This window comes from Corvus moneduloides, chromosome 3 (assembly GCF_009650955.1).
Source record: "Corvus moneduloides isolate bCorMon1 chromosome 3, bCorMon1.pri, whole genome shotgun sequence".
Lineage (NCBI taxonomy): Eukaryota > Metazoa > Chordata > Aves > Passeriformes > Corvidae > Corvus > Corvus moneduloides.
This window is the reverse complement of record NC_045478.1, coordinates 35,527,236-35,539,284: the sequence shown is the minus strand read 5'-3', so window position 1 is coordinate 35,539,284 and position 12,049 is coordinate 35,527,236. Positions and strand designations below refer to the sequence as shown.

Sequence of the window (12,049 nt, the reverse complement as noted above, 5' to 3'; positions counted from 1 at the left end):
ATTAGGGAATATAACATTTTTAAAATGGTTACACACTTCTTGTAGAGTTTTTACTTCAGGAAATAAAATTTAAAAGAAAAAAGCTTTTTCAGCAATGCAATTCTGTCATGTGTCTCATCCTGCACCCTGCCTTTGCCTCTTTAATACTTTCACCCAATTTATTAAGTGATATACCATATGTTTGCATAGAATTATAGAACAATGTAGCCTAGGAGGTCTCTCTGGTGACCTTCTGACCCAATTTCCTGCTCAGGCTAGGACCAATTTCTAATGACCAAGAAGCTCCTCAGATAACCCCTTCCCATTACTGAAAATGTGCCTTACCAAACATTCACTCTTTGGACGCCTTGACTAACGCAGGGACAGGGCAGAAGGGGTCAGAGGTGTCCCAGGTGTTAGTAGAGAGGGTGAACCATGGCAAATCTGAAATAAGAGGTTAGGGAGAGGGTTTGAGGCTCAACTGGCCCATCTTTTACCTACCTGCACATAGAGACAGTCTGGTTTTCTTTTAGGTCATGACAAACAGAGAGCCGGCTACTTGCTGGAAATAATAGTGATACCCAGCAAAAAAAGCAAAACTTCACCCACCAGGATGGTTCAGAAATTGAAAATTCAGAATTTGGCGTAAGAACAGGCCATATGAGGCCCAACTCCAGGAGCCATGGCAAAAAGCTCCACAAAAAAAGATGTTAAAAAAGAGATGAAGTTACAACATAGCACCAGGAGAGGCCTTTTAAGCTGTATATACAGAGGCCTGTATTTGTTATGAAATATCCAACAGACCAGCATAGAACTTGTGCTCCCGAAGAGAAATAGGACACACAAAGGTGAAAGCCTCATAGAAACCTGAGAAACAGCAGGCAGCAGTGACATCCTACTAAGGAGAAGGGTGAGAAGAGGTAGACAGATAAACAGAGATTTCTGTCATGCATTTAGAAAGAAGCAGGATGGTATTTTCAAGCATAATGAGAGAAGTGATATTTCTTGAGCTGCTAAGTTATAAGTGAGGACATAAAAAATCTGTATTAGACATAAACAGGTTTAAGTCTTGCTACATACTCAGAAGGCCTGGAAAATCTGCCAAGGATATAATTGACCTACCCATCTGCATTTTGAGAACATCCTGATGTACCAAGGAAATTCCTGAAGTCTTACAGAGCATTAGCATTAAGCCACTGATAAAAGGCATAAAGATGAGCAGGTTAATGGTACAACATTTAGTCTGACATCAGGTCAAGACAAACTGACAAGATTGATGACAGAGGGATTGGACTGACAGATGACGGGAACAGAAACTAATACTGCTCAACACTTCAGTGAAAATGTTACTGAGAAGTTGTATCAGAAAGAGCAGACAACTCTGGACGAGCAGGGCAGGAGGGAAAAAGTGAGAAACAGCAGAGGGGACACCAAGGGCAGAGGAGGAGAAGGATGTGGGCAGGGGAGGAGGTACTCCAGGAGCTGAAGCAGATATCCACCCCACTACTGATGATCCACACCAGAGCAGGTTCATCCTGAAGAACTGCAGCCCAGGGAAGACCCTGCTGGAGCAGGGGGAAAGCATGAGAAGGAAAGAGAAGCAGTTATGGACTGATGCCAGCTTCCAATCCCACATCTCCCTGTGCAGCCTGGGGTAAAAGGAAGTAGAAGAGCTGGAGAAGAAGTGGGAAAAGAAAGGTATTATTTTAATGTTTATCTTTGTTTCTCACTACCTGAATCTATTTTAATTGGCAACAACTTAAAATATTTCCCCCCACGTCCATCAAGTGTAGTCTGCCTATGATACTACCTGGCAAGTTACCAAGCTCCCTGTCCTTCCTGTGGCATAAGACCTTTCTCACACATTTTCTGAGGGTTGGGGGGGTGTGAGTGAGTGAGCAGCTGGGAGGGATTTTGGCTCTTTGGGAAAGCTAACTCACCACATACAGATCATGGGAAGCAAAAAGCAAATGCATTAACTAATTTAGAAAAAAAACCCAGATGATTAATAAAGCTAATAAATAAAGGGTAAGGAGGCCAAGCATGGGGGAATATTCTTGCTTCTCCCAGGAGCCTGTCCTTGGATGCCGTAGGTCAGGGGCCCATTGCCATCTCAGGCTATTCCAAAAACTGAAACTGAATGTCACTGGCAGATTGATTTTCCTTACAGGTATTTTTGGCCTTGTACACATCTACTAGGTTAAAAAAAAATCAAGCCGTTTGTCTTGAAGTATTGATTTTTAATCTTGTTTGCCCTTTGTGTTTGATTTAACTAACGCGAAGGAGCTCTTTAGGGGTTTGCAACCGTTTGCATGCGCCGTGCTTACCGTAATCCATCCCCTGCGTACCTTAACTATAAACACCAGGCTTTCCAGAGAGCTGCCGCCAAGGCTCCAGGGGCCAATAAAGAGCTGAGATATGTTTTCCAAAATATCCACTAGAGGGTACTCAATGACCTCCTAGTGGAGACCGGTTTGCGGTCTAGCGGCTGGGAGAGGGAAGCCAAAAGAAAATGTCCCTGATCGATGCATTAACAATAGCAGAGCACAGTGCCGCGCCGGAAAGCACACTAAGTAGGATTTTCGGACCATCAGGACCGCATTTGTACCACAGCTCCAGTGGCCCCAAACTGCCAGATGGAAATGGGGCAATGGGAAAAGGTGGTTTGTTGCCCTTTCCTGGGAAGTGTGAGCCTGTACTCAGTCCCGCTGTTCGACTGGATGCGGGGCTGGCTGGAGCCCAATTCACATACCCGTGACAGCACAATGCTAGGATTCTTCCTTTCTTTCCTTCTTTTGCTGTCTGACCTGCATTTGGGGTGACCTCTGTGCAAGCTGTTTTGACATGGCTGAGGCTTCCTGGGAAAAATATGTGCATTTTTTCATACTGCTGGCCATTGAGAGAGTTGATGTGGGATACTGTGATATAACCACCCATCTCATAAAACAGCAGTGACTGTTTTTCAACTGCTTTTTTTTTTTTTTTTTTGTTGATCAGTCGTGATCAGTTTAAATGGGTAGCCGATGACCAGGGTTTTTGCTAGAAAATGAGAAAATTTTACCATGCAAGTAAGACAAAACCAGAGGCTTTATAAACCCACCAAATCCCCTGGTCACACATTTCTGCTTGTTTTATTTCAGGCTTTTATTTCCCCATTAAATGCTACAAAGGATATGTAAAATGCTAGACATGGCCTCAGATTGCTGGCCCTGCAAGGATATGCCATTCATCTTTTGCCTTCTGCTTCCAACGAATCAATAATAAGCATCTTATTTCAGTGTTGAAAGAAGATTTTTACTATCCAGCAGGACATCTGAGTTATTGACCTTGAACACTAATCAGTATGTTTGAATGTTCTCACCAGGTTTAGAGCCGAGGCTAAAAAAAAAATCTAATTAAATCAGCAGGGGGCACGATTTCTTCAAAATATCACAGGATTATCCAGCCATGTGCTGGGTATTCTTTCTGTTTCACAGAGCAGAGCTGCCCACCAATGCTATTTCTAAAGATCTAACATGTTTTTTCTGAGTTAACCTGTTCGGGCCCTGAACTTTCCCACATGGAAACCTCAGTCCTTACTGACATAGTTTGTGCCTGCAAGGGGATCCTCTGCCCTAGCAATGGGTCAGTCCTCCAGGGCATTGCTTAAATCATCCTGGAGTCCTTTTTCTTCTTTTCCAGAATGTCCAGATTTCCTGGGGACCACCCAAGCCTTGGGTGCTTTACCATTAGCCTGCAGAATGCTGAGGAAGTGCTGATTCACTACCATGGGTCAAGTGGACCAAGCCCAAAGGTCCTGGTAGGATGCAGGAGTCTTGCCTGCACCCCTGAAATCCTTCTTAGCAATAAGCAAACAGGAAACCCTTCCCCCCGATATTTAGCTTGCTCTGCAGTATGTCCAATTGCAAATACTTTATTGAAATACACCTTCAGACCAGATTCAAAACTCAGGGATAAAGCAAAGGTATGGTCAAGGGTAACTGTAGGTGAATAGATTTTATCTACTTTTAGTTCAGGACAATGAAATTTCCCCAATTCTCTAGCACGCTGGCTGTGTGTACTTGCCATTTCTTTACCAGTTACACTGCTGGATGATTTTCACCTGCAGAACAGGCAGGGAAAAAAAAGTGAACTTGCAGAAGGTGGTCAGCAGGATGGTGCTCTAAGGTGGAACACCGTCAGGTCTGATGCCCACAGCAGTATGGACAGATGACAAAAGAAGCTGTCTAATAAGGACGTATCCTAATTTTCTATATGTCACCTTGGATACTTGATCCAAAGGCTCATGACATTTTCACTGGAAATTCTCATTCAGACTCTGTCTCAAGTTCTTGGAAATTCAAGTTCACCTTCAGTCTTTGATCAATAGAGAAGAGGATTTTCTCCTTGGCATCAATAATTGTACATATATTTGGAGGCTCAGATTGACTGAATTTGCTTTGTCTTGCTATAAAAACTGGCAATAAAGACACAACTATGGGAGTCAATCAAAGTTCAGAATACAGAATAACTCTAAATGAGTGGCTTGTCATGGTTTATAAAGCAACATATTAGTTATTTTAATAATTACATGGTGTCTTTTTGTTTCATGCAGATTCCCTGCCTTCACTCTAATCAGGTCCCTTTGCTACAGCATTGGTCGCCTTTCATGTGCATCTCCCCCCTTCCGGCTTTTCTACACCTCAGAAAATGAAATGGAGTTGGTAAGAGGTCTGTTTGGGCTTTGTTGCACAAGTTGGAATGACAATACAATGTTTTGGTTTCTGCTAAGGGGCTGTCAGGAGGAAATCTGCACACTCTAGCAGACTTCCCAAAAGACAAAGTACTTCATCTTTGCTGCTTCCCCAGTGAATACACAGGTGTGGATTAAGGGACACCCACCCTCTTGTGATCTCAGGCATAAATCAAGCACTCTGAAGTCGACACGTCTTATTGCCAGTTGCTAAAAAACCCTTAGTGATGCAATTTTAAAGAGCTATTAAATGCTGAGGAAAAAAAAAATATACAAACAACTATTTTCCACTTGGGAAATGTTTTCCAACCATGTTTAATAAAAAGGCAGAAGGGATAGAAGGCGGGCTGCAAAAATTTCTTTTTACTTTGTCCCCAGTGCCCTCAAAAAATGTACATGTACCTCCCCTCCTACACACATATGTGTCGACAACTTCCTTGGGACATGCATGTCTCTATCTCCTGATCAGGCAGAGGGATGCTTACGCCTGCCCACAGCCCCTCTGGCACTTCATCGTAGACATTTGTTCTAAATGGGTTGACTGGGCTGGATTGCTCAGTAATGTGGTGTGAGCCAACTGGAGAAGTAACGGCCACAGGAAGAATCAATTGTTCCAACATTGGCAACTTACTGTCTGGGTATTCCCAAGAGGGGAATAAATTAAGACAACACACACAAACAAGAACCTGATTTTTTTAGCTTCAGGGTTAAGGAGAGGAACAGATATTTGGTATTTGCCCACCATAAAATCCCTACATCTCAAGTAATGGATATAACATAAGGGCAGACACTGATGTCTTCTGTCTAGTGATCAGTGACAGGATCCAAGGGAATGGCCTGAAGCTGTGTCAGGGGAGGTTTAGGTTGGATATCAGGAAAAGGTTCTTCACTCAGAGGGTGGTTGGGAACAGGCTCCCCAGGGGAGTGGTCACAGCACCAGCCTGACAGAGTTCAAGAAGTATTGGGACAATACTCTTGGGCACATGGTGTGACTCCTGGGGGTGGTGCAGGGCCAGGGGTTGGACTCAGTGATCCTTGTAGGTCCGTTCCAGCTCAGCACATTCCATGATTCTATGAATATTTAGGTGTTCTTGGCAGCTTTTGGATATTTCCTTATATGCAGAGCATTGCAGTTTCTTCTCTGAGATGGTTTCTACCAGTGCACAATCTTACCAAAGGCTGCACAAGTGTTTAAACCCCTTTTTGTCCCTGGCTGTGGCAGCTGGCTGGTCTGTGTTGGTGTCTCTCTTGGGAGGCTGCTCAGGGGAGGACATACTTCTGCAACGGCGGCTGAAAAGTCAATTTGTGCTCTGCAGTCTCCATGACATAGAACAAGTGTTGAAAGTTGGACTGTTCTTTCAAGATGAATGGAAAGCCTTCAGCTACTTCTACCTTGAGGTAGAAGTAAGAAGAGATTTTCCCTGTGTTCATTTTTTTGCTACCCTTCTCTGAAGACCACCAGTTTCAACCTCCTGTTTAAAGATTAGGTGACCAAAACTGTATAAAGCACTTGAATACAGGAGGACTACTGAATCATGAAGTGACGTTTTCTCATTTCTCTATCCCAGTCCTTTCTGTGTTTTGCTGAAGATGCCTAGATCAGAGCCTGCTGTTGGATAATAGTCCCTAAGGTTGTCCACATTTTCTCAAAAAAGGGCAGATTCACAAAGAGATGAAAAAGGGGATAGGACAGCTCAACATATTTCTGTGAAGGCTCATTATCTCATACTGACAACAGCCAATTTTCTCTGTTATCTTGTTTCATAAGTGCCTTTCTTTTGCCAGTTTTTCCTGGCGTTTCCCTAGTTCAGGAAAGACAGATTTACCTAAAAAAAATGCTGTCCTCTGCAAATTTTTAACTCTGCGCTCTGTACTTTGGAGGTCTCTAAATGTGTTTTAAAATGGTTGACAGGTTTGCATTTTTCCAGTCTCTTACTTCAGTTTCTGCTTTTACCAGTATGTGTTTCACCTTTTTTTGTTTGCTTCAGCTTTGTTTTCCCCCTGTAAAAAGCTGAAGAAATCTCTTCTACATAGGCCCTGATCCTTAGCCAAAAATCATAGCTAGTATATGATGTGTCGGTAGATATACAAACTCTTGAAAGTCTCTAACTTATATCATGTGAACCACTTCCCATTTTACTCTTTATTTAGCAAAATTTAATGGCATTGCTCGTTTTTCAGTGTTTCAATATGTTTCTCAGTAAATGTTATGTACAAGATGATCATCACATAAAATACTTAAGTCCAGATCTGTGCTTGAAACCTGTGTGGAAACCAGTCTTTGGCATAAATATTTACATGCATATTTACACACACAAACACACACACACTGTATATATACACACTCGTATGTCTCATGTATCTTCCAAAAGAGAGCCACTGCATCCAAGCTGTCCATGGGAGCAATGCCATTGGGAGCAGCAGACACTAGCCAAGATATTTCCTGGCGATGTCCTTACTTTTGGGGGAGAACAAGCATGTTGAGAAGGAGCAAACCCCAGACTTTACACCATGGTGCTCACACCTTTTTCACACCACTCTTAGGTGTCATCCACACCTGGGATTGCTACATCTTAGCCACTAATTTGGCAGTTCAGGGCAAGAGCTCCAGGATCTGGAAACCAAAAGGAGAAACAGAACAGTGGGGAGCGGAGTTGGGCAGGCTGAATCTCATGGGGACTCCTCTGGGTTTTGGAATCCTGCAGCAGAACTGCATTGCCTTAGATATATTTTTTCCCCAGTTTTGAAGCCTGAGGCTGTTAAGATGGCACTCATCATACGCACCCGTTGCGCTAAATTTTTGAAGCAAAACGAGTGAGATTACAGCAGAGATGGGTTTCTTGCTCTACTGGATTATGTCATCATATTGATGTATGGACACCCAGGAACGCATCTGTCTTGATTTACTCATTCCTAGTGGGCAACGCGCTCTCTGTTTTCCAACTTCTCAGCAATGCAGGCCATTAATTAAAATGTATGGCTCTCTCAAGTGCTATTTTAATTGCATTTCAAGTCCAACTTAAAGGGCTGGTAAATAATAAAACTGGGTATTATGTCTATTTTGAAACGCTGAGAGATATAGGGGGAACAGACAACTCCTGCAATTAATCTGTAGCCCCACACCGCTCAATTCCTGAGTGTGCCGTTTGTTTGATTAATGGATTCTTTTACTGTAAAAATCAACAATTTTAATATTGTTTTCCGTCAGAAACTATTTGTGCCTTGCTTGCAGATTAAAGAGAAATTTCTTTAGCATGTCTCCCCCTTGCTGGTGAAATCATTAATCAGAGCGGCCTCTCCTGACCTGGAAGGACAAGTGCTGTTCCGGGCACATTGGATGCATGTGGCTCGGTTGCCTCCTCGTTTGTGACTGTATTACTCCTCTGCCTGCCCTGCACTTCCTCCACAAGGAATCTCTCCTGGTCCTTTCTTCTCATCTTCCTTCTCCCTTTCCTTTTCCTCCTCCCGCCCATTTTGATTGGATGGGCTGTGTGGAAAGCCCATGTGCCCCCCCAGGACAGCCTGCAGGGGAGCTCCGACAGCCAGCAGATGGCAAAGGCTCACTGCCCCATTAGCCACAGTAACACGGCACAGGTTCACACCTCAAGCTCCCAAACCTGGTAGGAATATTAGTACCTTCACTTTCATATTCTGTGATCAAACTCCACATTTCCAATGGTCCTCCTGCCACCTCCTCCTGCCCAACAGATGCCAGGACCCACTGCAGAGGGGACATCTCTGCAGGGAGATAAGAAGCCCTCAGAGGTGTGTGGCAAGACCTGGATGTCACTGTCATCTGATGTGGCCTCTCCCATAGGGATCTCCAAGCAGGTTGTCTCATTCCCTCTCAGCATTCGTCAGCAGAGCTCTAAACTTTCCCTCCTCGGTCAGTATTGTCTTATCAGGGTTTTCTCTTGATAGAGAGATTAAGTAATTATGTTCTGGTTGAGCAGCTGCATCCTACTTCTGATCACTACTGACTCCATGAGAAACACCTCCTATCCATATGTCACTTTTCTCTCATGGCAGGAAAATCAGGGGAAAGTTGTGGGATTGAAAGCTCTTCTTAGACCTCACAATACCTTTTCATACTACAGGTACCAAATATATACGTATACATTTAAAATAAGAGCTTTCCAACAAGAAACTCTACTTCTTGCTCTTTGTACCACTTACTTCTCCAGCCTCACTTCTTTCGGCTTGGCTGGTGCAAAGGACTTGGAACCCACCCTCAGACTCAGCCCATCCTTGCAGAGTTTTCCAGGACTGGGGCAAAGCTGTACAATCTGCTTGCAAATGCAGCAGAGGAAGGCTTGCCAAGCAGTTTACTTTCTGCCAAGGAGGTGCTTCTGGCTTCAGGAAGTTCCTGATTGTTTCTGTAACCTGGGCATGACATGGGTGCTGCTGGCATGATCAGCAGTTGTGTTTCAGCTCCAGCTTGCCTCTGTGAACTCAGAAACCAGCCTTCCTCTTACCCATTTCCTAAAGGTCACTGACAGCATTTTTCAGTTTCACAAAGGGATGGTGATTTGCAAAGAGTTTCAAGCGGCTGAAGGTTGTAGAAGATGAAGAGGCACATCCTTTTATTTTAAAGTCAGCATATTGATAAGTGTTTGTGGGAGCTGTAGATTCAACAGAAGTCACTGTATTCATTCCTTCCCTGCTTACATGTCCTGAGCATAGCAGACATACCTGCTTATTGATTTCATATTAGTATATATAAATATTAGGGTTCCTAAATCATGGTTGTAGAGGAAATGTTTTTCTTTATTAACTATTAGCCTGAGAGTGGCCCATTTGGATGCAGATCACTCTACACCCTCATGAATTTTATAACACTCCTAGGAATAAATAGATTAGCCCTGTGTTTAGGAGTGCAGCTGGTATCAAAAGATGATGAGCAGAGGAAGAGAGACCACTGATTTTGTCAAGAAGAATCTGTGTGATACACATACGAGCAGCTGAAATGGGGAGCGCCTGATGCCTGCCATGACATCCCACTACCAAGTGTCTGCCATGCTTATCACACACAAACAAGGTGGGATTAACAGGTTTCATGTCAAGCCCTAGAATTCTCATACTGGGTCATCCCATTTTTCTTTTGAATCACAGACCTTTAGACCATTTTGGCAGACAAAATTACTAATTTTTTTTTTAAAGTCCTGTTGCAACAGATACTTCTTTGGCTTGCACTGTGTAATAGCTTTCCTGCCAATTTCATTGCTTGTTTCCTAACATTTGCTCTGACCTGACACCTATCTGTTACCTGGTAAAGCTTGACCCCTTCACTGGAGAAGAGCATTTCTGACTTAGACAGCAGAAGACTCCTGATTTATTGAGATTTCCTCACCATCTTTTATCAAGGTGAAGAAGAGTCAGCTAATACAGAGAAGAGCATGACCAGTACTTAATAGAGAGTTTGAATTTGTCTACTATTCCTTTAAATATTTTAATCAGATGAGTGCAAGGGGGAAGCTTGGTCTCATTAATCGGTACACTGAAAATGTTCATGTATAAGCTCCTGAGGGAAGAATTGCAGGATGTGGGTTATTTTAAGCAGCATTTGCCTGCCTATGCAGAACTGAAAATGCTTGTGATCTACAACACTTGACAAATAAAAATTTGAGCAATTACATGAAGACAAGAAAACCTGTATATTCTGTGCTGAATTATAAATCACGTTGCATGGACAGCTGCAAGGGAGCAATTGCACTGGCTAACAAAAGGCCAAACAAGTCTAATGACATAACAATGGCCTCAAATCCAACTTTTAATCTCCTCTCAGACCCCTCATCACTATGAGGAAGGGAAAATCTTTGAATTTTTAATTCACCATCAAGCATTTAAAATGTATTAAATAAATTAAACACCCGGGAGCCTTAAGAACTTAAAACCTGTGCTATTTTGGACAAATTAAAGTTGGCTCTGAATAAATGTTAGTTTCCCTTTCATATATTGCCTCTTAATTTGGTAACGCGTAATCCCAAATCCTTTCCCAGTGCAATGCACCTTGGCAGTTTTGGTTGCACCAGTCAGATGCTGATGTGGGGTACGGTCAACTTGCTTGAGCCTATACTAGATAGATGTGTAGGGTTACTGAAACTACATTTTAGGTCAATGATTATCCATAACTTATCAGCTGATTTACCTACTGACAACACCAGCTGCATTGCCTGCCAGGCTGCCATTTGACAAAAGCTCTCTTTGATGGCTCCTGTTCTGCCCTGTCACTCAGCAATCCCAGCCCCATGTTCCTCCTCATTGCTGCCTCCCAGCTTTTGTGGGACCATGAAATAATGCTGATATAGATCTTAAGTGAACCTTCTTTAATGGATTCTCTTAGGCAGATCGATTCCTCAGTGTGGCTCACTGTATGGCCCCAGATGCAGAAGTACTGCTGTGATTTTCTCACTAGCTGTAAGATTTGGGCTGGACCTCACCACTTCAGCCTCCCCCACGTTGCCTGAATGATACTGGACATTGGTTACAACCCACAAGAGTCCATGTTAGAGGTTTTCTCAGCTATAATTTCCAGCCCAATTCAGAGGCACTTGAAAGAGGCTCTTTGGGATGTGTCTATAGAAAGGAGCAGCTTTGGGACAGCTTCTTCTGACCAAAACCAGGACACCCTCCAATAATGAACGGGACAGTACCATGGGTCCCAGCTGGGACCCTGTAGCCTTCATCCCACAGAGCCAATGATAGGATGGGCTGACAGAGAAGAGCCACTGGATCTGGGAGTCCCTGGAAAATGCTCGCAATTTCCCACAAGAGTGGTGTGGGAACATACACACCTGCTCGCTTACACCTGCATTTCCACAATGACAGCAGCAAGCCCGCATCAACTTCAAAGCCAAGGGAGGGAGACTGGGAGATCCTTTTTTAATGCTGTGGTGGTGATTTTACCTGTTTATTTCTTTTGAACACCCCCACACCTTCACTGCAGGCTGAAGAAAGGAACTTCTCCAGGAGAAATCTGGAATTAGTGTCAAGGAATGGCACTATTTCAGTTGATTGGCTCTTATGACAAGAGTTAGTATTACCTTTCTCTAAAGTCTTGAAGAACCTTAATTTTTAAGCTTCTAAAATTTGCTGTACATGCTGGGCAGTGATAAAATGCGCAACAAAACCACCGCTGAAATATTTGGACAGATGAGCCTCTATGATGTACAGCTTTTAATGACAAATTATGGAGGTTGGCAATATGTTAAAATTAATGGATTTAAGTAAAGTACTAGATTTCTATTTAAATACCAAGGATTTGTTATAAATAAATATTTGAAACCTCCAGTAGCCTCTTCAAAAATCTTTCATAGCCTGACTGCTTATGCATGGGTA

At 43.1% G+C, this 12,049-nt stretch overlaps 1 long non-coding RNA gene across 1 annotated transcript; it reads left to right on the top strand.

Annotated features, from left to right (window-relative positions):
* The first annotated feature begins 345 nt into the window (after positions 1 to 345).
* LOC116442176 lies at positions 346 to 7,963 on the top strand. Its single transcript, XR_004239432.1, has 3 exons — positions 346 to 1,677; positions 4,574 to 4,682; positions 5,934 to 7,963. It is a non-coding gene; the product is annotated as an uncharacterized LOC116442176 (long non-coding RNA).
* The last annotated feature ends 4,086 nt before the right edge of the window (positions 7,964 to 12,049 follow it).